Here is a 27,092-nt window from a genome sequence, read left to right as displayed (position 1 = left end):
AAAAATGCTTGGAATGATTTCTATTTCTTTGAATTTACCAAGGCTAGCTTTATGGCCCAGGATGTGATCTATCCTGGAGAAGGTTCCATGTGCGCTTGAGAAAAAGGTGAAATTCATTGTTTTGGGATGAAATGACCTATAGATATCAATTAGGTCTAACTGGTCTATTGTATCATTTAAAGTTTGTGTTTCCTTGTTAATTTTCTGTTTAGTTGATCTATCCATAGGTGTAAGTGGGGTATTAAAGTCTCCCACTATTATTGTGTTATTGTTAATTTCTCCTTTCATACTTGTTAGCATTTGTCTTACGTACTGTGGTGCTCCCGTGTTGGGTGCATATATATTTATAATTGTTATATCTTCTTCTTGGATTGATCCTTTGATCATTATGTAGTGACCTTCTTTGTCTCTTTTCACAGCCTTTGTTTTAAAGTCTATTTTATCTGATATGAGTATTGCTACTCCTGCTTTCTTTTGGTCCCTATTTGCATGGAAAATCTTTTTCCAGCCCTTCACTTTCAGTCTGTATGTGTCCCCTGTTTTGAGGTGGGTCTCTTGTAGACAACATATGTAGGGGTCTTGTTTTTGTATCCATTCAGCCAGTCTTTGTCTTTTGGTTGGGGCATTCAACCCATTTACGTTTAAGGTAATTACTGATAAGTATGTTCCCGTTGCCATTTACTTTATTGTTTTGGGTTCGAGTTTATACACCGTTTTTGTGTTTCCTGTCTAGAGAATATCCTTTAGTATTTGTTGGAGAGCTGGTTTGGTGGTGCAGAATTCTCTCAGCTTTTGCTTGTCTGAAAAGCTTTTGATTTCTCCTTCATACTTGAATGAGATCCTTGCTGGGTACAATAATCTGGGCTGTAGGTTATTTTCTTTCATCATTTTAAGTATGTCTTGCCATTCCCTCCTGGCTTGAAGAGTTTCTATTGAAAGATCAGCTGTTATCCTTATGGGAATTCCCTTGTGTGTTATTTGTTGTTTTTCCCTTGCTGCTTTTAATATTTGTTCTTTGTGTTTGATCTTTGTTAATTTGATTAATATGTGTCTTGGGGTGTTTCTCCTTGGGTTTATCCTGTTTGGTACTCTCTGGGTTTCTTGGACTTGGGTGATTATTTCCTTCCCCATTTTAGGGAAGTTTTCCACTATTATCTCCTCAAGTATTTTCTCATGGTCTTTCTTTTTGTCTTCTTCTTCTGGAACCCCTATGATTCGAATGTTGTAGCGTTTAATATTGTCCTGGAGGTCTCTGAGATTGTCCTCATTTCTTTTAATTCGTTTTTCTTTTATCCTCTCTGATTCATTTATTTCTACCATTCTATCTTCTAATTCACTAATCCTGTCTTCTGCCTCTGTTATTCTACTATTTGTTGCCTCCAGAGTGTTTTTAATTTCACTTATTGCATTATTCATTATATATTGACTCTTTTTTATTTCTTCTAGGTCCTTGTTAAACCTTTCTTGCATCTTCTCAATCCTTGTCTCCAGGCTATTTATCTGTGATTCCATTTTAGTTTCAAGATTTTGGATCAATTTCACTATCATTATTCGGAATTCTTTATCGGGTAGATTCCCTATCTCTTCCTCTTTTGTTTGGTTTGGTGGGCATTTATCCTGTTCCTTTATCTGCTGAGTATTCTTCTGTCTCTTCATCTTGTTTAAATTGCTGAGTTTGGGGTGTCCTTTCTGTATTCTGGCAGTTTGTGGAGTTCTCTTTATTGTGGTGTTTCCTCGCTGTGTGTGGGTTTGTACAGGTGGCTTGTCAAGGTTTCCTGGTTAGGGAAGCTTGTGTCGGTGTTCTGGTGGGTGGAGCTGTATTTCTTCTCTCTCCTTTCGAAGAGTTGGGTTGCTTTTCTGGGTGCCTGATGTCCTCTGCCGGCATTCAGAAGTTGTTTTGTGGAATTTACTCGACGTTTAAATGCTCTTTTGATGAATTTGTGGGGGAGAAAGTGTTCTCCCCGTCCTACTCCTCCGCCATCTTGGCTCCTTGACCATAAGATTTTTGAGGACACATTGGGAACTGCAGGGTCTGGTCAGATTAGAAGTGCAATGGGCTTCTTCCTTTGGTAGTGCTAGCTCTTAGTGGACCAGAGGAGGCTCTTCGGTGGCTTTTGTCTCAACTCCCTAGATATTCCTTTTGTGGAATCTGTGGGAATGAACTGGAAGCATTGACCCTAGAAGCTTGAAAACAAAAATCACTTTTTCCTCATTGGCCAACCCTTAACCACCTCTTTTGCTATACTGGTGTGGTGACACTCAGAAGGGACATCTTGGTTGTTGTTCATCCCTTTATGACTCACCATTTCTACTGCAGTCAGGACTGTACTCAGGAATGTGCATGAGCATCCATAAGATAGATGCTTCCCTTAGTAGCCTTAGCTTGGGAAACATTCCGGAAAGCTACTCTGTTACACTCTAGGTGGCATCAGAGGAAAAGGGCAAATCAAACAAAGATCTTGGTGGGAAGGAACTGGAAATCAATCTGGAATGCTATCAGGTCTACCCCCTGGTGTATCTCCACCCCATCTCAGTGGTAGAATCGGGAGGGATGAGTAAGATGCCTGTGATGGTAAGGGACAAACTAAGTCCGACAGGGGAAAGGAAGCTTCCACGGAAAATCTGTCTACACCCCATCTAGAGCAAGGAAGGATGCTTTTGGTGGAAAAAGCCATGTCTGTAGCTGCTGCTTTTTTCTCTCTTGCAGATGGGAGCTAGCAGTTCCAGAACCACTCATTTACAATGTATTTAAAAAACTGGGACAAGTTTGATCCCAAGAATTTAAAAAAGACACACCTGATATTCTTCTGTGATACTAAATGGCCACAATATACTTTGGAAGATGGGGAACACTGGCCGGTTGAAGGATCTCAATTATTACTGTTTTACTACTAGATAGGTTCTGTAGAAAACAAGAGAAATGGGTAGAAGTGCCATATGGGTCACTTTTTCTCTCCACAAGACATGCCAGACTTATATCCTAAGGGTGCAGATTTGGGTGTGAAATCTTCAGCTGCCTCCTGTTCTCTTACTTTGCCCCTTTATCTGGGGCTCCCAACTGAACAGACTGAGAATTAGGGCACCCTTCCAGGAGGGGTTGCCTCAGTCTTGGTAGAAATTCAAACAGTACCAGTTGCAGTTGAGACTATTGAGAGGATTCAAAAGGTATATAGAAGGCTTTATGGGACTAACTTTACTTTATGACCTTACTTGGAGAGAGGTAATGTACGTCTTGGGACAGATGCTGACTCCAGACTTGAGAGCTCGAGTTTTGGGGGAAGCTCCTACTTTTGGAGATGAATGGCTTGAATATGAGACAAGGGGAAAGAGGGAACACAAAATAGCCCTCCTTCCTCATGGGAGCCAAGTGGTTCCAATAACAGAGCTGCTTTGCCGGATGTATTCTTGAAGGACTTAAGCAAGCACACGCTAAGACCTGAAACAATGCTCCGTTGGCTGACATAGAACAGGAAGAGAAGGAAACTCCTGGTAAATTCCTAGATAGACTATGGAGGCTCTCCACAAGTTTACTGATGCTGAAAGAGGAGTAATCTTAAAAGACTTCTCAGTCAGCTCCAGATATCTGCCATAAGTTACAAAAACAGGCGCTTGGACCAAATCAGTCTTTAAAAAACTGTTGCAACTGGCTCAGACCATATATTACAGTAGAGAATATGAGGAGGAAAATAAGAGGCAAAAAAAGACCAGGGAAAGACTGAAGCCCCAGCATGGCTGTTAGACCTGCTCTGAAACAGCCTGAGAAAAATGCCCAGAGGGACCCAGGTGAAAAGGGATAGATTTGTTATTACTCTGGAAAGGAGCAGGCATCTCAAGTGGGATTGCCCTCAGGACCTAAGCTGCCCCTGGCTCCATGTCTGGTCTATAAAGGACCACGCTAGAGAAGAGACAGCCCTCTGAGGCATAGGCCCCAGGGGTCAGACTCTCAGGACAATCAGGAGTGAAGGTGCATGGGGGTTCCCACACAAGCCCCTGTCCTAATTACACCTGATGAACCCTAGGTATTAATAACTGTGGGGGCCAATCAGTCAATTTCCTTTTGGACACTGGGGCAACTTTCTCTGTGCTCACTGAAGCCCCTGGTCCACCTTCCTCCTGATCCACTACCATAATGGGGCTGTCTGGACGAGCCAAACGCTATTATTTCAGTCATCCTTTAAGCTGCAACTGGGACTCTGTACTATTTTCTCATGAGTTTCTAATAGTGTCAGAGTTTCCCTCACCCTTTCTGGAAAGGGATATACTGAACAAGGTCCAGGCCTCTGTTTTCACAAATATATAACCTGCTCTTTCTTTCCCATTAATTGAACAAAATGTAAATCCTAAACTGTGGCTTGATGGAAAATCTGTGGATCAAGACAAAATGCTATATCTGTAGTTGTCATGCAAGGACCTGAACTTATTTCCACATCAAAAGCAGTATCCACTGAAACCCAAAGTTGAGGAAGGGTTAAAACCCATCACTGAAAATTTGAAGAAACAAGGGCTATTAATTCCCTATAACAGTCCATGTAACACTCCTATTCTGGGAATAAAAATGTCAAATGATAAATGGAAGGATGCTTTATAGAGTTAAACCTATACTAAATCATCCTCCACCTATGACTTTAAGACAATTCAGAGGATTCTTCGGCATTGCAGACTATTGCCACATTTGGATTCTGGGTTATGAGGAACCTGCACAGCCTTTATATAATCTTATAACTGAGACTCAGCAGGCCCAAACTGACAAGCTGCCTTGGTCCCCAGAGACTCAAAAGGCTTTTCAGTTCAGTTCAGTTCAGTCAGTCAGTCATATCCGACTCTTTGCAACCTCATGGACCACAGCATGCCAGAAACCCCTGTCCATCAACAAATCACAGTTTACCCAAACTCATGTCCATTGAGTTGGGGATGCCAGCCAACCATCTCATCCTCTGTCATCTCCTTCTCCTCCTGCCTTCATCTTTCCCAGCATCAGAGTCTTTTCTACTGAGTCAGCTCTTCAGTCAGGTGGCCAAAGTACTGCAGTTTCAGCTTTAGCATCAGTCCTTCCAGAGAACACCCAGGACTGATCTCCTTCAGAATGGACTGGTTGGATATCATTGCAGTTCAAGGGACTCTCAAGAGTCTTCTCCAGCACCACAGTTCAAAAGCATCAATTCTTCGGCGCTCAGCTTTCTTCACAGTCCAACTCTCACATACACACATGACCACTGGAAAAACCATAGCCTTGACTAGACGGACTTTGTTGGCAAAGTAATGTCTCTGCTTTTGAATATGCTATCCAAATTGGTCATAACTTGCCTTCCAAGGAGTAAGCATCTTTTAATTTCATGGCTTCAATCAGCAGTGATTTTTGGAGCCCAAAAAAATAGTCTGACACTGTTTCCACTGTTCCCCCATCTATTTGCCATGAAGTGATGGGACCAGATGCCATGATCTTCGTTTTCTGAATGTTGAGCTTTAAGCCAACTTTTTCACTCTCCACTTTCACTTTCATCAAGAGGCTTTTTAGTTTCTCTTCACTTTCTGCCATAAGGGTGGTATCATCTGCATATCTGAGGTTATTGATATTTCTCCCAGCAATCTTGATTTCAGCTTGTGCTTCTCCCAGCCCAGTGTTTCTCATGATATACTCTGCATATAAGTTAAATAAGCAGGGTGACAATATACAGCCTTGATGTACTCCTTTTCCTATTTGGAACCAGTCTGTTGTTCCATGTCCAGTTCTAGCTGTTGCTTCCTGACCTGCATACAGATTTCTCAAGAGGCAGGTCAGGTGGTCTGGTATTCCCATCTCTTTCTGAATTTCCCACAGTTTATTGTGATCCACACAGTCAAAGGCTTTGGCATAGTCAATAAAGCAGAAATAGATGTTTTTCTGGAACTCTCTTGTTTTTTCCATGATCCAGCGGATGTTGGCAATTTGATCTCTGGTTCCTCTGCCTTTTCTAAAACCAGCTTGAACATCTGGAATTTCACGGGTCATGCATTGCTGAAGCCTGGCTTGGAGAATTTTGAGCATTACTTTACTAGCGTGTGAGATGAGTGCAATTGTGTGGTAGTTTGAGCATTCTTTGGCATTGCCTTTTTTGGTGATTAGAATGAAAACTGACCTTTTCCAGTCCTGTGGCCACTGCTGAGTTTTCCAAATTTGCTGGCATATTCAGTGCAGCACTTTCACAGCATCATCTTTCAGGATTTGAAAGAGCTCAACTGGAATTCCATCACCTCCACTAGCTTTGTTCGTAGTGATGCTTTCTAAGGCCCACTTGACTTCACATTCCAGGATGTCTGGCTCTAGGTCAGTGATCACACCATCATGATTATCTGGATCATTAAGATCTTTTTTGTACAGTTCTGCTGTGTATTCTTGCCACCTCTTCTTAATATCTTCTGCTTCTGTTAGGTCCATACCATTTCTGTCCTTTATCGAGCCCATCTTTGCACGAAATGTTCCCTTGGTATCTCTAATTTTCTTGAAGAGATCTCTAGTCTTTCCCATTCTGTTGTTTTCCTCTGTTTCTTTGCATTGATCACTGAGGAAGGCTTTCTTATCTCTTCTTGCTATTCTTCGGAACTCTGCATTCAGATGCTTATATCTTTCCTTTCCTCCTTTGCATTTTGCTTCTCTTCTTTTCACAGCTATTTGTAAGGCCTCCCCAGACAGCCATTTTGCTTTTTTGCATTTCTTTTCCATGGGGATGGTCTTGATCCCTGTCTCTTGTACAATGTCATGAACCTCATTCTACAGTTCATCAGGCACTCCATCTATGAGATCTAGGCCCTTAAATCTATTTCTCACTTCCACTGTATTATCATAAGGGATTTGATTTAGGTCATACCTGAATGATCTAGTGGTTTTCCCTACTTTCTTCAATTTAAGTCTGAGTTTGGTAATAAGGAGTTCATGACCTGAGCCACAGTCAGCTCCTGGTCTTGTTTCTGTTGACTGTATAGAGCTTCTCCATCTTTGGCTGCAAAGAATATAATGACTCTGATTTCAGTGTTGACCATCTGGTGATGTCCATGTATAGAGTCTTCTCTTGTGTTGTTGGGAGAGGGTGTTTGTTATGACCAGTGCATTTTCTTGGCAAAACTCTATTAGTCTTTGCCCTGCTTCATTCTGTATTCCAAGGCCATAGTTGCCTGTTACCCCTGGTGTTTCTTGACTTCCTATTTTTGCATTCCAGTCCCCTATAATGAAAAGGACATCTTTTTTGGGTGTTAGTTCTAAAAGGTCTTGTAGGTCTTCATAGAACTGTTCAACTTCAGCTTCTTCAGTGTTACTGCTTGGGGCATAGGCTTGGATCACTGTGATATTGAATGGTTTGCCTTGGAAACGAACAGAGATCATTCTGTCGTTTTTGAGATCGCATCCAAGTACTGCATTTCGGACTCTTTTGTTGACCATGATGGCCACTCCATTTCTTCTAAGGGATTCCTGCCCACAGTAGTAGATATAATGGTCATCTGAGTTAAATTCACCCATTCCAGTCCACTTTAGTCCGCTGATTCCTAGAATGTCAACGTTCACTCTTGCCATCTCCTGTTTGACCACTTCCAATTTGCCTTGATACATGGACCTAACATTCCAGGTTCCTATGCAATATTACTCTTTACAGCATCGGACCTTGCTTCTATCACCAGTCACATCCAGAACTGGGTATTGTTTTTGGTTTGGCTCCATCCCTTCATTCTTTCTGGAGTTATTTCTCCACTGATCTCCAGTGGCATATTGGGCACCTACCGACCTGGGGAGTTCCTCTTTCAGTATCCTATCATTTTGCCTTTTCAGACATTACCAGGAGGTTAACTCCTGACCCAGCCTTTGAGCCAAACAAGCCAGTGTTTGAGCCAGGAATTGAGATGGGCCTAAGAATCTATGTTGGCCTGCTTCTGCTGACTCCAAAAGTCCTGAGTCTGCCATTTGGCCCTCAAGACAATACCTTCCTGTCCTGGGCTCATTAGTACACCACATTCCACAATCAACATAACTGCTGTGTCTGTGATGAGAAGCGCTCCCCCTCCTCATCAATTGAAGACTTCCCATGGTGGGTTTCTCCACCTCAAGGAAAAGACTTTCTTCAACTCTGTGATGACATCTAGCAATCCTAAAATGGACTGGTATAACATATTGGATCTTAACTTTGGACATACTTGAACTTTCAATTTTGATTTAATTTGGTTTAATGACTATTTTGCCTTACATCTGTAACTGTATAATGGGGTTTGTGTCTAAATATCTGAAAGCTTTTAAGTTACAAATGGTTGTCCAGGATCCTATGAGTGCCACAACCTTCTCTAACTATTACTTGGGGCCCCTGGATTAGACACCCTCAGTATGAGGGTTAGGAGAATATGTTGCCTCAACAATTTAGGGACGATGCCCCTCAACAGCAGGAAGTAGTTATGGAATGAAAATGACACCCCTTTCCCTTGGCAACATAATTCTCCTAAAAGAAAAGGGGGGAATGAGAGAGTCAATTCCTAGGCAGGTTGATAAGAAGTCCAGGGTCCCCAAGGAGGAGAAAGGGGTCTGGGGCTCTCAAAGTGGAGATAGGGGTCTGGAATTCTCAAGGAGGAGGAAAGGACAAACATCTTTTTTTTTTTTTTTCTCTACATTCCTTAGTCTTAGTTATATAAAAATTTTTTTTTTTCTTTAAACACAGAACTGATGATTACACAACAAACAACTCAGTTTAAACTCTATACTAAGAATTGTATAGCAACAATGTATCCTGCTTGAGGACAGTTTCTCCTTCCTGAAAATGTTCTGGCATGATAGTGTGATCACTGACCTAGAGCCAGACATCCTGGAATGTGAAGTCAAGTGGGCCTTAGAAAGCATCACTACGAACAAAGCTAGTGGAGGTGATGGAATTCCAGTTGAGCTCTTTCAAATCCTGAAAGATGATGCTGTGAAAGTGCTGCACTGAATATGCCAGCAAATTTGGAAAACTCAGCAGTGGCCACAGGACTGGAAAAGGTCAGTTTTCATTCCAATCCCAAAGAAAGGCAATGCCAAAGAATGCTCAAACTACCACACAATTGCACTCATCTCACACGCTAGTAAAGTAATGCTCAAAATTCTCCAAGCCAGGCTTCAGCAATGCATGACCCGTGAAATTCCAGATGTTCAAGCTGGTTTTAGAAAAGGCAGAGGAACCAGAGATCAAATTGCCAACATCCGCTGGATCATGGAAAAAACAAGAGAGTTCCAGAAAAACATCTATTTCTGCTTTATTGACTATGCCAAAGCCTTTGACTGTGTGGATCACAATAAACTGTGGGAAATTCAGAAAGAGATGGGAATACCAGACCACCTGACCTGCCTCTTGAGAAATCTGTATGCAGGTCAGGAAGCAACAGCTAGAACTGGACATGGAACAACAGACTGGTTCCAAATAGGAAAAGGAGTACATCAAGGCTGTATATTGTCACCCTGCTTATTTAACTTATATGCAGAGTACATCATGAGAAATGCTGGACTGGAAGAAGCACAAGCTGAAATCAAGATTGCTGGGAGAAATATCAATAACCTCAGATATGCAGATGATACCACCCTTATGGCAGAAAGTGAAGAGGAACTAAAAAGCCTCTTGATGAAAGTGAAAGTGGAGAGTGAAAAAGTTGGCTTAAAGCTCAACATTCAGAAAACGAAGATCATGGCATCTGGTCCCATCACTTCATGGCAAATAGATGGGGGAACAGTGGAAACAGTGTCAGACTTTATTTTTCTGGGCTCCAAAATCACTGCAGATGGTGACTGCAGCCATGAAATTAAAAGACGCTTACTTCTTGAAAGGAAAGTTATGTCCAACCTAGATAGCATATTCAAAAGCAGAGACTTACTTTGCCAACAAAGGTCCATCTCGTCAAGGCTATGGTTTTTCCTGTGGTCATGTATGGATGTGAGAGTTGGACTGTGAAGAAGGCTGAGCACCGAAGAATTGATGCTTTTGAACTGTGGTGTTGGAGAAGACTCTTGAGAGTCCCTTGGACTGCAATGATATCCAACCAGTCCATTCTGACGGAGATCATCCCTGGGATTTCTTTGGAAGGAATGATGCTAAAGCTGAAACTCCAGTACTTTGGCCACCTAATGCGAAGTGTTGACTCATTGGAAAAGACCCTGATGCTGGGAGGGATTGGGGGCAGGAGGAGAAGGGGACGCCAGAGTATGAGATGGCTGGATGGCATCACTGACTCAGTGGACGTCAGTCTAAGTGAACTCCGGGAGTTGGTGATGGACAGGGAGGCCTGGCGTGCTGCGATTCATGGGGTCACAAAGAGTCGGACACGACTGAGCAACTGAACTGAACTGAATCCTATTATCTTAAAATGTAAATTATCGGGGTGGGTCTAGTAAGATCTTTACAACCTTGAGACATTCTTTTTATTTACTGGAATAACTAATTTAAAAGTTATATAACTCCCTTATTGATACTAGCAAGGAGGGCACTCTCTGTCCCCCTTCTGATATCTATGTCAGAAACTTTTGCAATGTCCCTTTTTATACTTTAATAAAACTCTGCTATAAAAAAGCTCTTGAGTGGTCAAGCCTGGTACCTGGTCCTAAAGCTAAATCTTCTTCAGAGATCATGAATCTCACATTGATCACCATAAGCTATCAAAATGATATTGAGATACCAGCAATCCATATGAAAATCATCAAGTTAGACCCTTTCTCACACAAGATACAAAACTGAACTGAAAATATATGGTAGTCTTCTTAAACGTAAGAGCTAAAACTGTAATATCTATATTTGTTTCCTATGGCTGATATGACAAATTACCATAAATTTGGTGGATTATAAAAACAAAAATTTATTATCTTACCATTGTAGAGGCTAGAAACCCAAATCTGGAAGTCTACAGAGGTCCTCTTGAGTGTTTGGCTGAGTATTGATCTGTGTACCTGTGAGAGGCCAGGGAAAGAATCACCAGAATATAGTACTCTTAGAGCTCACAATAGGCTGGGGAGAATTAACATGACTTCTATAGAGAAAAGAAGACTTCATACAGCCAATGGTCATCAATTAGAGCCACCAGAGGGACACCATTTTAGTAGAAGGGTTAAATTACCCTTATAGTAAAAGCTCCCTTGGACCTACCCTGCTGCTGCTAAGTCACTTCAGTTGTGTCCGACTCCGTGCGACCCCATAGATGGCAGCCCACCAGGCTCCCCCGTCCCTGGGATTCTCCAGGCAAGAACACTGGAGTGGGTTGCCATCTCCTTCTCCAATGCATCAAAGTGAAAAGTGAAAGTGAAGTCGCTCAGTCGTGTCTGACCCTCAGCGACCCCATGGACTGCAGCCTTCCAGGCTCCTCCGTCCATGGGATTCCCCAGACAAGAGTACTGGAGTGGGGTACCATTGCCTTCTCCGGGACCCACCCTAATAAAAGTTAAAAACAAACTTTAAGATTTATTTTTGTAACTTTTTAAACAGAGGAAACAACGTATTCCTTGGGGAAATGTTAGGGATTGAGAAGACAAACCCTGGGTAAAATAATTATGATGGCACCTAGAACTGATAGATGTGTCTAGGAGAGAAATACAGGCATTGCCCAGCACCATGGTGGACAGCTACTTTCTGAGACTCAGCAGACAATACTGTCAGAGGAAAGTATGAACCATAACTTTGAGAATAATCATTTTTTAAAAAACAGAGGTTACATAGATAAGAGAATTATCAGAAAAATGTATTATAAAAGTTACAACATATAAGTTCAATATGTTCAAAAAGGTAGAGGGAGCTATGAATATGATGAAGAGAGTAATGCAAGATATTAAGAAGAGAACCAAATGGCACTTGAAGAGGTGAAAAATACAATATCTGAAATGAAAAGTACACTGGAAGGGGTTATTCATCTCACTAAATGCTGCAGAAATCAGTGATCGTCAATACATAAAACCAGAAAGTATTCAAAAACAAAGATAAACAGAGCAAAAATAAACAAATAAGTGAGGTGGGAGGAGAGAAAACATGAGCAGAGCATGAATTAACTGAAGTATAATAACAAATGGTCTAACATACATGTAGGGATGTAAAGTACCAGAAGAAGAGAGTGAAAAATAATAATAATTGAAGAAAATTTTCTAAATTTACCAAAACTGTAAATCTACAGATCTAAACTTCAGCAAACCTTGAAAGTGAAAGTGTTAGTCACTCAGTCATGTCCGACTCTTTCAGACCCCATGTACTATAGCCTGCTGGACTCCTCTGTCCATGGAACTCTCCAGGCAAGAATACTGGAGTGGGCTGCCATTCCCTTCTCCAGGGGATTTTCCCGACCCAGGGATCGAACTGGGGTCTCCTGCATTGTAGGCATCTTTACCATCTGAGCCAGCCTGGAAGCCCTCAGCAAACCTTAAGCAGAATAAACCAAAAGAAAGCTACACCAAATATCCTCATGATCATCAATATGCTGAACATCAGTGATAAATAGAAAATATAAGAGCAATCAGAGAAAAAAAGATACGTTGGGCCTAAGGAGAAATCACAAAGAGAATTTTTAAATGTTTCAAAGCAAATGAAAACACATTGTATAAAATTCTGTAGTACAAGTTAAAGCAGAGCTTATATGGAAAGTGATAGTTTTAAATGCTTACATTAGCAAAGAGGGGCCTCAAATAACTAATATTAAGAAAAATAAAAAGTCAAATCCAAATTAAATGAAGGAATCCAGATGTAGAGGGGCCTCCCTGGTGGCTCAGATGGTAAAGAATCTGCCTACAATGCAGTAGACCCAGGTTCGATCACTGGGCTGGGAGATCCCCTGGAGAAGGGAATGGCAACCCACTCCAGTATTCTTGCCTAGAGAATCCCATACACAGATGAGCCTGGCAGGCTACAGTCCATGGGGGTCCCAAAGAGTCAGACACAAGGGAGCAACTAAGTACACACACACATATTCAGATATAGAAAACAAATATAGGTAACAAACAGTTACCAGGGGATGGAGACAATACAATACAATAGGGATGCAATACAGGGATAAATTGGGAGATTGGGATTGACATATATACACTACTATATATAAAATACATAATGAATAAAGATCTACTGCATTATGAGGAAACAGTGGCTGACTTTATTTTGGGGGGCTCAAAAATTACTGTAGATGGTGACTGTAGCCATGAAATTAACAGATGCTTACTCCTTGGAAGGAAAGTTATGACCAACCTAAACAGCATATTAAAAAGCAGATACATTACTTTGCCAACAAAGGTCCATCTTGTCAAGGCTATGGTTTTTCCAGTAGTCATGTATGGATGTGAGATTTGGACTATAAAGAAAGCTGAGCACCAAAAAATTGATGCTTTTGAACTGCGGTGTTGGAGAAGACTCTTGAGAGTCCCTTGGACTGCAAGGAGATCCAACCAGTCCATCCTAAAGGAGATCAGTCCTGAGCATTCATTGGAAGGACTGATGTTGAAGATGAAACTCCAATACTTTAGCCACCTGATGTGAAGAGCTGATTCATTTGAAAAGACCCTGATGCTGGGAAAGATTGAAGGCAGGAGGAGAAGGGGACGACAGAAGATGAGATGGTTGGATGGCATCCCCTACTCAATGGACATGAGTTTGGGTTAACTCCAGGAGTTGGTGATGGACAGGGAGGACTGGAGTGCTGTGGTCCATGAGGTCGCAAAGAGTCAGACACGACTGAGCGACGAAACTGAACTGATGTTATAGCAAAGGAAACTCTACTCGGTATTCTGTAATGACCTATATGGGAAAAGAATCCTTAAAAAAGTGGATATATGTATATGTATAACTGATCCACTTTGCTGTATAGTTTAAACTAAGACAACATTGTAAATTAACTATATTCTAATAAAAATTTTTAAAAAATAAATAAGTGAAGGAAGAAAATAATAAAGATAAAAGGAGTGGATAAAACAAAATAGCAAAGACAAATTACACCCAAAATCTGTTTTTTTGAAAAAAATTCATAAATGTTATAGATATTTAGCCAGATTCATCAGAAAGAAAAGAGAGACAACACAATTACCAATAACAGAAATTAAAGTGGTAGCATCACTACATGTTCCACAGATATTAAAATAATAATGAAGGATTATTATGAACAACTGTATGCTAAAACAATTAACAATTCAGATGAAATAAAAATTATATGGAAGAAACAAAGTACCAAAACCCATCCCAGAAGAAACAGGTAACATGAAAAGCCTTCTTTTTGAGAGGAAGCAAAAGATTGTGTATAGGAAGTAGAACCTCTCAGTTTGATCTCATGAATTTTATTTAGGCCCCAAATCAAGCGGTCCAGCTCTAACCCGGAATACCAATCTCAAGGGCTTAAATGAATTGAATTGGAAGCAATTAAAGCAATTTAAATTCAGATTAAGATGACCATATCCTTGTAACTGTAGAACTGCAAACCCAATGACTCTTCTCAAGATTGCCAAATTCTCTCCCTTTCCCGTGTTCTGCACACTTTCCAGAAAAGTTCAGATAAGACCATAAACCAAAGTCAGTTCAAGTACTAGCAAATTAATATGATTTCAAGGACTCGGACTATACACGTGGGTCCTTTAATAGGAGGCAAAAATGTTTCAAAAGAAAATTATTAGAGATGAAGTTAAGAATGCATATGTACCTAGAGGTAGGATAGACATTAACAGATTTTCAATAAGACTTAAATGATTACTTTAAATATCATTTTCCAAAGAACTATTTTTGGTAAGGGTGAGATTAAATGTTTGAAGAAGCAAAAGGATGGCAACAAAACAAGAAACCAGTATGGACATGGCAAGTTGGTGCTGAAACCCATTTCATTTACATCAGTTTGACAAATGTTAGTCTTACCACTGTGCAGGTTTCTGGCTAACTACTGCAACACTGACCACCTCAAGGGCCAGGAATTACTTGCTATTAGGTGAGTCTTGAATTCACTCCGAGTTCTTGCTTGAGAATCCCAGGGATGGGGGAGCCTGGTGGGCTACCGTCAGTGGGGTCGCACAGAGTCGGACACGACTGATGCGACTTGGCAGCAGCAGCAGCAGGTGAGTCTTCAGGGTAACAACTTCACATATACCTTTTTCCTGTTATTCATCTCAATCTTGTAGAATTCTGTTTCTAAAGCTGGCTGTGTTATTTCCTTAAAATTATTTTGTACTTGTTTCAGAATCTAGTTCTGTTTCCTTCTTTGGGAATTTAAATGCAAACGGATGCAATACAACCCCAAATAACCTTTTTGGTTCTTTCACCAGGATTGGACATCTGATATCATTTTTTTAAAAAACTGAAAATGAAATGAAAGTTTCATGCATTCTTTTTCCTAGGCGCAGTAAGAGATCTATTTTCACCATCATGAAACGTTTGCTTCTGAAAATTCAGGTATTTAATTAAAAATGATAGTGCCCTCAATTAACTCTGGCAGTTTATATGGAGTCAAAGACATACCTGGCATTTTTTTTAAGTTTATAACAATGTAAACAAAATTCTGCCAAAATCATTAAACTATTTAATTAGACATGATGTAAATCTCCCTTAAGTAATTCACTACCTAAGTCATATATAAAGACAGACTTTGCTTATGCCCCTTTTATAGGAGACTAATAGGAGGCCATTATCCTCTTGGAGTGGAAGATTTACGCACAAACCTTCCATTAGTATTAATAGGTGTCCACGTAAATCACCAGGCACCAATAGCTGAAAAGACCTCCCCCATCTATTGGGTAATTGGCTATTTCAGTGAAAAAATTATTTTGGGAGAAGGAAAAAATAAAAGTTGTGTTTTTAATGTAATTATCTTCGGTTACAACTACATTAAAATGACATAGTAAAGAATAATGGGTGACCTGACACTTCATTTGGCTTTTTTTCCCCCTACTTTCTAAGTTAATCATAAGCATAACAATAAGACAGCAAGCATATAGGTAGATTAGAGTGACTGCTTTTGAAAAGACAGGAAAGTGCATTACATGATATGTAAGCACACTGACATAGATCATTAAATAAACAGAATGGAGTCACAATAAAAGCACATTGTTCCCTTCATATGGCAAATGTTTGCTACACTTGTACCTTAGCCTAGCATAGGATTTGCTTAACATTTTAATTGTATTATTTTAAGAAGTACAATGTCTTCCAAATGTTCTATTACTCTGCATATTTTTTTTTTTTTTAGTTCTGTATTGCTGTTCACGCATATGGGCTTCTCAGGGTCCCTGGCACAATTTTATGTACCTCCAAATACCATGTGCAGATGGTTACATTTTAGTTTTTCATTCTGCACATATAAGAACTTTCATGTGCTTAATGTAAAGCAAGGCTTAGCATGTCAAGCTGTCTTGTGTGACAAATAGTTGTATATAAATAAATTCACCGGATACACTCTAAAACAAAACAGAACTGTTTAACTTCTCAGAAATAGAGTACCAGAAATCCAGGAGTCTTTCCTATATTTGGCAGATGACTTTGCAAGACTCAGGTTCACTACCGGCAAAGTAAGTTATATCTTCATGGTTTAGAAGACAAATACCACATAATCTCTGCTCAGATTTAACATGCATGCCTGTGTAATATACATTTGCAAATCTGTCTTCTAAATGTTCTGCTACAGATCAGATGTCTTGTTATTGAGAAATCAAACAGTTCTTTAAATAGAGGTTGAAAATGAGGCAGAAGCTAATTTTTGCAGTACAAAACTAATTGTGTGTTTTATTTTCATTTAACAGATTAAATATAGTTCTACCCTTTGCTTTGATTCCTCTTCTGTTTCTTACAAATGCGACAGTGTCAGTACACGCAGGGATTCCACTTAATTAAAAAGACAGAGTCACAAAAAGAGAGAAGAAAAGGGAACAATAAAAAACAAAATAATTTATAGGGTTCTAGTTATTGGCATTTAACAAAAGGCATTTCTGAGGAATTGTTAGGGAGCTATTTTATAGTTCTCACAGTAGATGCTACGTATTCTTGTATTATTTTTACATTGTTTTTATTTTAAAATCAAACATATAGAAGAGAGCTTATTAAAAAAAAAAAAAAAAGGAACCAGAAAAGAGCAGAAATGGATGACTGCCTCTTTGTGACATATTTTCTCCCTCAGCCTTGCATATTTGCATTAAAGTGATTGTGAATAATGTACATTTGACCAGCGCTGTCTGCAGAACTAATGCCTATTAAAGGGATGGGAAGTAGCATATGTTGTGCCTAGGGCAGAGAAAGCCCAATCACCCCCACTGTGAGAGTCTCCAACTAAAACGCAGGACAGCCTGGGATTTATCCTAAATGAACCCAGCAGGGAGAAACAGGACACAGTCCCTCGGTCCACATTTAAGCTTCTGAACTAAGATTTTTAGTTTGCTTCCCAAAATAACCCATAATCTCTATCACCCCATTCAGAGAGCAAATAGAATTATTTTCCTCCTTTGGCTTATGTACCTCTCCTACAAAATTTTAAGGGAAACCATTAGGACAGGAAATCGGACACAAGTCATCAGTTGTTAGAGAATCAGGATGTACGTATGCGCTTTATTGCCATTTTAGCAACTCTTTCCTCTGCTTGAGCTATTCTCCGGCATTATCAGATAAGACACAGTTTTGCCAGTAACTGCAAAATGTTTTGGGTTTGTGGTTTCACTTCTGTGTTTTTGCACGCCACTAGAAATGCTCTGCTGCTTAAACACTTCGCAAGGTTTCTCAGTCCCATGACATAATCTTCCCGGGACCTCGAACATCAGGTTTGGATTCAAACTCATTTTCCTTCTACCTGTGTTCACTTAACAGCTGAAAAATAGCAACTATAAACATGTATAAGAATAACAAAAATCAGCTGAACTAGGGAAATACAAGTTGCCGATTTGCCGTATTTAGATGGGTAGGATTGCCTTTTGCCTCATTAGTTGCAGTATTAAAGAGAGAGAGAGAGAGAATGACAAAAAAAATACATATTTAGATCATCCATTAAGTATATATGTAACCCAAAAGTGAAGGGGGTGGTAAAAATAAAATACAACCAGAAAACTTAGTAAGTGATATCACAGCATGATACAAAAGAGTGTGTGCAATGCTGAAAATAACTGAGTTGATATTATTTAGTTTATCTTTTCTCTTACTCTCTTAGTGTTTAATTCCTACTCAAATTACTGTGACAATACTGTTATGTTTCAGAATGGAAGAAAGCTCCAAACCATTGATTTTAGTTTATTGGCCTACTCCTTGGGGTGGGGGTGGGGGGGTGACGAGGAATGGCGTGCTTTCAGAGCCTATAAGAACTTCATTCTTTGAATGGTTAGCTATTATAGAGGGTTAGACACTCTCAGGGAAATTAAGTTGTGGATGTTTAATTTTATTTCTTTGGGTTCATAGCCTGAGTTTTGCAGATCAAAGATCTCTCTCACCCCACCACTGATTTGGCCCTCCTGATATACTGGAGTTGATTGATTTCCACAGTTGATTTCCACGAGCTGGCCACCTTCATTTTTTCCATGATTTCTGTCTTCTCTATTGTCACCCCACAAGGTTCCCTCCTAGTGTGCAATCACAAGGCTCCTGAGAATAACCAAACCCACCTTGAATAAATTTCATTTTGGGTCGTGATTCAATGACTTAGATTTAGAAGACATTAGCCACCTATTAAGATTATGGAGCAGCTTCAATCTGCTCTGTAGTATTATAAAGGACCTAGACATTGTGGAGAGGAAAGTTAATGGAGAGGAAACCTGCAAAACATGCAATCAGAAAAAGCAACACAAAAATGACTTGATATTAGTCTTAGCAGTCCCTCAAAATACTGTTTGATTAATTAATTGAAACAGATAACTTTTCATCTTATACATCCCCATTATCTATGTTAATCTTAATCCTGGCCACTATTAAACTCAGGCCTGGGGTTGGGGGGGAAGTGTGATATATGTATTCGTTATTTCAACAAATATTCATGAGGCACACACTATGTGCTGACATTCGATGAAGTTAGAGGCCTCTGTCTCCACTGAACTTCAAGCTAGTACTGGGGCAGACAGTTTACAATACGTTGTGATCATGCTATGAAAAACCAAGTAACTCGAGGTTCTGCCCCAAAAGGTATAAAATGTAATGTTTTTTAGAAGAGCTTTTCAAATTATCAGACGTGCAGAATGCTTTGCTATCTTGCTTGCATGAAAACTGCCTCTGCTGTTATGGTTTTACCAATAATCATATAGTTTATTCCTTTCTTAGCCACTTGGAGCTCAATATTGCAAGTAACTTGGGAGTTGGTGAGCTGTTCTCTAGAGAAGGCTTCACAGCGGACACTCTCCCTCTGATACTCTCAGAGGCTACGGTCATCACACATTTTGCTGCTGGGGCCAGTCGAAGTTTGGGTTGTGATGTATTACATTTGTCATCACGTGCCCCCAAAAGCCCCTTCTCTTCTAGCATCCCTTGATTGCAGCACAAGGTCTAAAAACACATGAATTTTACTGTCTTCTCACAGCCGCCTTCTATAACACTGCAACCTGTGCAAAATTACAGCTAATAAGTCACACCAAAAAGGATAAAAATCATAGATCAACTGGCTTGCTTCCAGATTCCATGGTGAACCAACTATTTTAAGCAGTGCCCTCTGTGAGCAGAACTAAGTCTGTGTATGGCTCAGTCAGGAGCCCTGGGTCCCAGTTGCGCTGCTGCTACAGACCCAAGACCAGCCTGAGTCCCCTCTGGAACACAATTCTCTCATTTTTAGATGGAGGAGGCATGGACTAGGAGATGCCCTAACATAAATGCCAATGCCAATACTCTATAAATGAATTTTTAAAGAAATTAAATGAAGTTTTTGTTCTTTTAGTTTTCAAACCCATCTATCCAAAGTCCTTAAATAACATTTTTAGATAGACTCCAAATATACCATTCTAACATACACAAATGCATGAGAAATAGCATACACTCCACATTTCTGAAATAAAAACTCTGAAACCCATGCCAAGGAGAAGGATGGGGGGAAGAGATAGTTAGGGAGTTTGGGATGGATAGGTACACACTACTGTATTTAAAATGGATAACCAAACAAGGAGCTACTGTACAACACAGGGAACTCTGCTCAGTGTTAAGTGGAAGCCTGGATACCCCAATACGAGATAAAAGGTTTAAAAAAAGATCTGCAACTCAAAGAGATTGAGTGGCTTTACTAAGAATAAATAGTAATAGCAGAGGAATAGAGAATCAAATCCCCATCCTCTCAAATTTTAAATACAAAACCAAAATATTCCATAGGAAAAAGAAACTTATTATTTTAATAATTTTTTTTCTGATTCAGTTAATAATCTCATCCTCGGTATGACTAAGTAAAATACTAACTATATTTGGCTCTCTGACAGATAAAGTCATTTTATTGGCCAAAATGCATAGTTAAAGGAATTAGATGTTCATTAGAGAGCCAAATGGACTTTACAAAAGGCACAGATTGAAGCTCCAATGTGTATTTGATGGTGACAGTCAACTCTGGCAGGCAGGAAAGCTGGGCAGAGGTATTCTGTATTTGCTCCTCTCCCTTTCCCCTGAATACTGACTATGTAGACATCATCTATATGTCTGCACACTTGGAAGTTTCCCTGAACTGGTTGCCAAAGAAACAACATATCTTCCTAAAGATGAAGAGGTATATACTTAACTTGGAGGGGCTCTAGCCCTTAATGAAACACTGGGAAAGGTCAGAATTACTTTAAATGTCACGACAGAATCCAAAGCTCCAGAACCTTCGATTCCAAAGAGGTAACACAGGTAATCTGACAGTTTCCACATTCCTTGCCTCCATCGTGCTTTCTGCACATTTTCAAAGTGCATACAATCAGTTAAAATCGGCACTAGGACCAGACCTCTGATAAAAGCTGTAAAAGCTTGTATATGGGAAATGAGGTTTACATACAAGGTATTTCTTGATATTCTGCTCAGATATCAACTCAGTCCTTTCATAGTTACTTTTTCCCTGAGTTAGAATTCAGTCATCTAGAAAAGGTGACAGCCCAGCATTTAGAAGTTCAGATTTTTAAAACATATTTTCAGTGGTAATTATCATGTCAGTTATGTCAAATGTAACCACACTGTAACTAGTTCAAAACTCAGAAACTATTTTATCTTTTGTGATGCTGTCCTGTGCTTTTGATCTTGCCAAATCCCACCTCCTAATCTGTACTAAGATTAAAGCTTGGGACTGGTCACAGTGATATTTCCCTGCAAGCAGAGACAGTCAAACAATAAATTCAGAAGAATAAACTCTCTCCATTCCAAATTTTCTCAGGCAAAGAAATAAGACATACAAGTAATCAAATACATTAATTCTTTTACGTTGATAATACACGGGGTCTTCATTTGAAGCATAATTCTATTGTCATATCCAGAAGTGAAAACAAATGGAATTTTGACGTTTACTTATATTGAAGGATTTCTTTTTTAACAAGGTCTCACTTTTAGGAACAGAAAAATGTATGTAATTACTTAACAAATATATAGCGGCTTATTATGTGCTGGATACTATTCTAAATGCTTTGTAAAATTTAACATAATTTATCCTCATGATAACCCCATGTTGTTCTATGATTATCCCCATCTTATAGGAAGGAGACGAAGAAAGAGAAGTTAAGTAACTTTTCGAAGGTCAACTAGCCAATACATGGAGGAACTGGGATTCAAACTCAGGCAACTTGGCTCCAGAATGTATGTTCTCAACCCTTAACAAGATGATTTAAATATTGGTGTTGTTCAGTTGCTCAGTCGTGTCTGACTCTTTGTGACACCGTGGACTGCAGCACACCAGGCTCCCTTGTCCTTCACCATCTCCCAGAGCTTGATCAAACTCATGTTCATTGAGTCAGTGGTACCATCCAACCATCTCATATTCTGTCATCCCCTTCTCCTCCCACCTTCAATCTTTCCCAGCATCAGGGTTTTTTCTAATGAGTCCACTCTGCATCAGGTGGCCAAAGTAGTGGAGCTTCAGCTTCAGTATTAGTCCTTCCAATTAATATTCAGAGTTGATTTCCCTTAGGATTGACTGGTCTGATCTCCTTGCTGTCCAAGGGACTCTAGAGTCTTCTTCAACACCACAGTTCAAAAGCATCAAATATCATTAAGAATATAAAAACTGAAAGCATTCCATTTCTAATGAAAATTGAAAGCATCATGATTTATTGAACCTGAAGTCATCAGCCCTGGAGCCAGACTTTCTCATGATACTTTTCAAATATTTGAGAGAATATTAGGAGGAAAGCCCTGTTGTTTCTCCAAAATCATTTCAGTCTTTCTTCCAACCTTTACTAAGTACTCATGCAACTTTTGCCAGCTGATTTTTGAAACCAGAAAAAAATGGGAGAAGATGATTTCCTAGGAAGAGGAAATGAGGGAGCTATTCTTATTATTTGACATCTCAATTCACATGGCTGCCATGAGGAAAAGCAAGAGACCAACATGAGTTGAAAGAGTTCTGCTCAGCACAAACCAAATCCTAATTTCACCATTCTGGGATTCTGCACTATTTGATCATGCTGAGCTTTAAGTTTTCTTTTATAAAATATGGTTAAAATACCTACCTCACAGCATTGTAGCATAGACTAAACGCAATACTATGTAAAGTGCTTAGCAAAGTTCCTGGCACTAGTAAGCCCTGTATAAAAACTCAAACTCTGTCCTCCCATTGTAGAAATTATGGGTTTCTGTGTAAACACGTGAGGGTGAATTATTAAGCTTTGAAAGGTGCAGTTGAAGAAAATAAGCATTCAATTATTCAGTAAATATTTTCAAACACCTACTATGTTCCAGGCACAATTATTATTTCAAATAAATTACATTGGAATTCCAGATAGTTGAAAAGTCCCATGGGTATTTGTTTCAAGGTTTCTAATTTTATTAGAAACAAATGTGTAAATGGATGATTCCTCCAACTCTAATGGCTAGTTCTTTGAAAGAACATACTATTTAGTTTGATAAGAACAGAGTATTCTGTGATTACTTGTTTATCCCTACACTTTGTACCAAACTCATTTTTGAGTAGCCACACAGCTGAAAAGAGGTATAACACTTGGTCTCAAGTAGCAGCTACAAAGCATGAAGAAGTAATGGGCCAATGAGGATTTGATGCATTCGAATCCCTGGTCACACCAGGTAAACTGTCCCTAGAGATTAACATCAACCACCACTAAACCCGCTTGTAACACTCACTGTCCAATCTGATCTTTGGCATCAAGACAGTGACTTTCAGGATGGGTCTATTTTGCTAAAAACTCAAGAATATTTATCTACCTTTTAAAATGATCCAGGTTCATTGCTTGAGTTTCTAATACAATTATTAATGAACTTTCCACTCCATAAAGGAGAATAAAGCAAATAAACCCAGATGTGAGAGCTGTTTCTTCTAGTTCTCTGATCTGCCCCTCAAGTAGGAGGCAGCTGTTGCCACATCAGGTACCTGTGTGGGAAAAAAGACACTTTGATTCTTCTCAGGCTGTGAATTCTTAGATTCCCAGCCAGCGACTGTTCACAGAGCCTAACACTATTAAGAGCTCAGTCCTTCACCTCATTGGCTTTCCACTTCCCTCTTATTCCTGACTGCAAGTCAAAAGATAGAGCTCCCTTGTGGATTCTCAACAGGCACTCACATCATCACTCCTCAAGCAGCTACTAGGCACCTCGTACGTCGGAGAATGCTACAATGATGCCACAGATAAAAGGCTAAATTCCACTTTGCAGATAAGACTCAGATAAAGCTTCTAATAACAACACAAGAAGTACATAATTAAGGACCACTGCACACCCATGCTGTCTAGCCCCTGGTTCGACACTGGCCCCGTCCAAAGTCCCTCTCACTCAGAGATGTCAAAGAGTGCTCCCCAGTGGAGCACCCACCGCTAGAGTTCTCATTACATCATCACTAACAGTTGCTCCTCCACAAGTGATGATGTTTTGCAACCTTTTATATTCTATCCAAAGTTCTTTAATAATATAATCTCTCTCAGAGTTGGCCCAGAGTTTCCAATGTCATCATTTGAACTCCAAAATGAACCCTTTAGAATTTGTTCCTCTGCTAAATCTGTCAGTAATTCACAGATTCCTTGTAGTGGAGTATCTAAGGCACGCTCCATGGAGCATCTTTTTAAGAGATGGAGAGCACCAGAATGGGAAGTCAATACAAACTCCATAGGCCTTTAAGATTTTAAAAAGGGATTTTTTAGAGCAATAGAATTATTCTTGATGATATTCTAATGGTGGATCCATGTCATTATATATCTGTCAAAATCCACAGAATGTACACACAATGAGTGAACCTTAAAGTTAATATTAGCTCATTGATTGTAACAAACACACCACACTAATTCAAGCTGTTAATAGGAGATACTCTGGTGGGGGTGGGGGGCGGTCAACGCAGGGGTGTATATAGGAACTCTGTGCTTTCTGCTCAGTTTTTCTCTAAATTTAAAACTTCTCTAAAAAATAGTCTATTAATAATTTAAGTTTTCATCATCAAAACTCACTAATCAAAATTCCAGACTCCTTTCATTCCCATCTGAAATGTCTGAAAAAGTAGACATCCCCTGAGATTTTCCTAATTAGTCTTCTAGTCCTTTAAATAAAGTGGTTCCAACAGGAGCCCTTCTTACAGTTTGTTCTGAAATGTCTGTCCGCTATTATACTGCTTGTATTAAAGAGGCAAAGTATCACTAACTGAGCAGTAAGGGATACTGTGAATGGGGCAGTGAGCTCATAAATGTTACTGACATGCAGAGTCTAGCTGGAGCTCTTCCATTCCAGAAAATGCCTTTAGTTCAACAGCATTGGTATCTGTTCTCTGCTGTTAAAATGAAAATCTCATTTTATTTTTCTGTGTTTATAAAAGTAATTCATGTTCATGGTAGAATATTTGGAAAATATAGAAAAGCTTTTTTTAATAGTCCAAATTCTGATGCATTTCATTCTAGAATTTCTTCCTATGCATTTAATATACTAGAAGTATTTTAAATATTTTAATATATCTGTGAACATGATTGGCAGAGTTGTGATTTTTTAAACTACAATAATCTAAATAAATTTCTTAAAACTCCATTTTTCCTAATTTTGTCTCAAGTTTCTCTGAAACTGCCTCCAACATTCACCTATGAGTAAAACAGCACCAGACAAATTATAGGATAGTCTGTAATTTAAAAGCCTTTTGCAAATATTACAGCTTTCCAGGACTGCTAAAGTCAACTTCTCAGCAATATATAGTATACAGCTGAAACCACATTTGTATTACAATAAACTGGCTTCCTGTATCAGTGGGAAAATTTGTTTAATGACTAGAACATTTCTTCCTTTAGTATATAAAAGCAGCTTGGACCAGAGTACACTTTTGGACCACATCATTATTTTCTTATTAGTTGTTACCATATATCTTAATCCTTTAACAAAGGATCAGAGCAGCATATAAAATATGATACAGTGAAAAAGTTTTTAACAGCCAAAGGTATTATGCTGCAGGAGCTGAAATGGAAATGCAGCAGAATCACCACATGCCAACGTGTATCCATCCGACTCCAGAACAACCGCTATACAACTGCCTGCGCTGCAGGCCACTGCTGAGGATCCAGCCAGGAGCCAGGATCCCCCCAGCAAGGCCAGTGGTGGAGGCCTAAAAACCAAAGTTCATGAATGTACAAAGAAACCAAAGAACCCAACGGTCAAAAATGTTAAAGAATATAAAAATCCAGGGAAGACATAAAAAGCTGTGGATTAGGTCCACAAGCCAAAACGTTCCCCTCTGAACGTCCTCTGCAGAACATTCCCTGAGAAGGCTGTTACTTGAGAATATGCTCCTTCCTCAAGGAGCCTCTGGTAAAGGGATGAATGGAATCTGAGTCTGTGTTTGCCTTTCTCTGTCATTAGTATTGGTAAAAAGGAGACTGGGTGGTCCTGGGCTCAAATGTGTGGCGTGCGTGGTGTGAGCTCAATGAAGTGGTAAAGAGGCAGAGAAGGACCCAGTTCTAGCCCTACTATCACATGACCATAGAAAGTGATGTAAACTCTTTGAGCCTCCATTTCTTTATTTTCAAAGTATGTGTCCTGCCCCATTTTTCTCCATCCCTCTCCTTCAACTGCCTTCACTTGTTTTCAAGACTGTGATCTACTCTATAGCTCCCAGAAAGCACCATGATCCACTTTTTGATTTTGCATCTATTTCCACAGCTAGAAATGATTTTGCTTCTACTATTCCCACTGCCAAAAATGCTCTCCATACCCTTTCTGCTCCTCCTCACCCATTTGGCTAAATTCTACTTACGATCTGTGTCTCAGATTAGACATCATTTGCCCAAGAAGGCATCTCTGGCTGATACCTCCAAGGTATCCCCACCCCAATATTCCCTGTACTAAAGCTCCATCTTGTACCTCTGCTGAAAATGTCTATGAACTTGGCACTGACTAAGCACTGAAAAAAAAAGGTAGTGGAAAGAAAAAGAAAGGAGAAGAAAAGGGAAGGGAGTCGGGAGAAAGGTGCAAGGAGTAAGGAAGGCAAGGGCAATCAAGGGAAAGAAAAACTGCCCTATTCTCTTCACAGGATTGTCATAAGGACGAAATGAGACAATGTCTGTGAAAACACTGTAAATACTTTATGTATCAGGATATTTATTAAATGAGACATTTTCTGTTCTCTAGGAATTTGGACATTTCTCCTGTGGCTCAAAGCTGAAGACAACAGATGACCTAACTTACCATGAATCATTCATTCAAATATATATTTGCACTAAATTCTTATCTACTCTCCTTCCTGTGAAGCACTATTCAACACTTGGGATCCATATGTGAACAAACGAAAGACCACGGCCCTTGTAGAGCTTCCGATTGTAGGAAGAAGACAGACAAGGAAAATAAACATGACAAATTTGAAAATTTCCTAACATATTAAACAGGATAAGAGTATTGGGAAAAAGAAAAGAAGAAAACGAGAGCACCATTAAGACTAAATAGGAGTAACTGCAGGTTTGTAATTTTAAAGCTATGATTAGGGTGGTCTTCATTGGGAAAATGGCCTTTGAGAAAAAAGACTGAAAAATAAGAGAATTAACATATGGACAACTGGAGGGAAGATCATCCCAGGTGGAGAAAACAGCT

General features: G+C 39.6%; 1 long non-coding RNA gene across 1 annotated transcript; it reads left to right on the top strand.

The window, feature by feature from the left end:
• Window positions 1-15,312: 15,312 nt before the first annotated feature.
• LOC132343582 (uncharacterized) lies at window positions 15,313-26,677 on the top strand. The gene is made up of 3 exons (XR_009492489.1): window positions 15,313-15,368; window positions 21,572-21,671; window positions 26,637-26,677. It is a non-coding gene; the product is annotated as an uncharacterized lncRNA (long non-coding RNA).
• The last annotated feature ends 415 nt before the right edge of the window (window positions 26,678-27,092 follow it).

Source organism: Bos taurus, chromosome 23 (genome assembly GCF_002263795.3).
Source record: "Bos taurus isolate L1 Dominette 01449 registration number 42190680 breed Hereford chromosome 23, ARS-UCD2.0, whole genome shotgun sequence".
Taxonomy (NCBI): domain Eukaryota; kingdom Metazoa; phylum Chordata; class Mammalia; order Artiodactyla; family Bovidae; genus Bos; species Bos taurus.
Note: the sequence above shows the minus strand (reverse complement) of the source record. Positions and strands in the feature narration are given on the sequence as shown.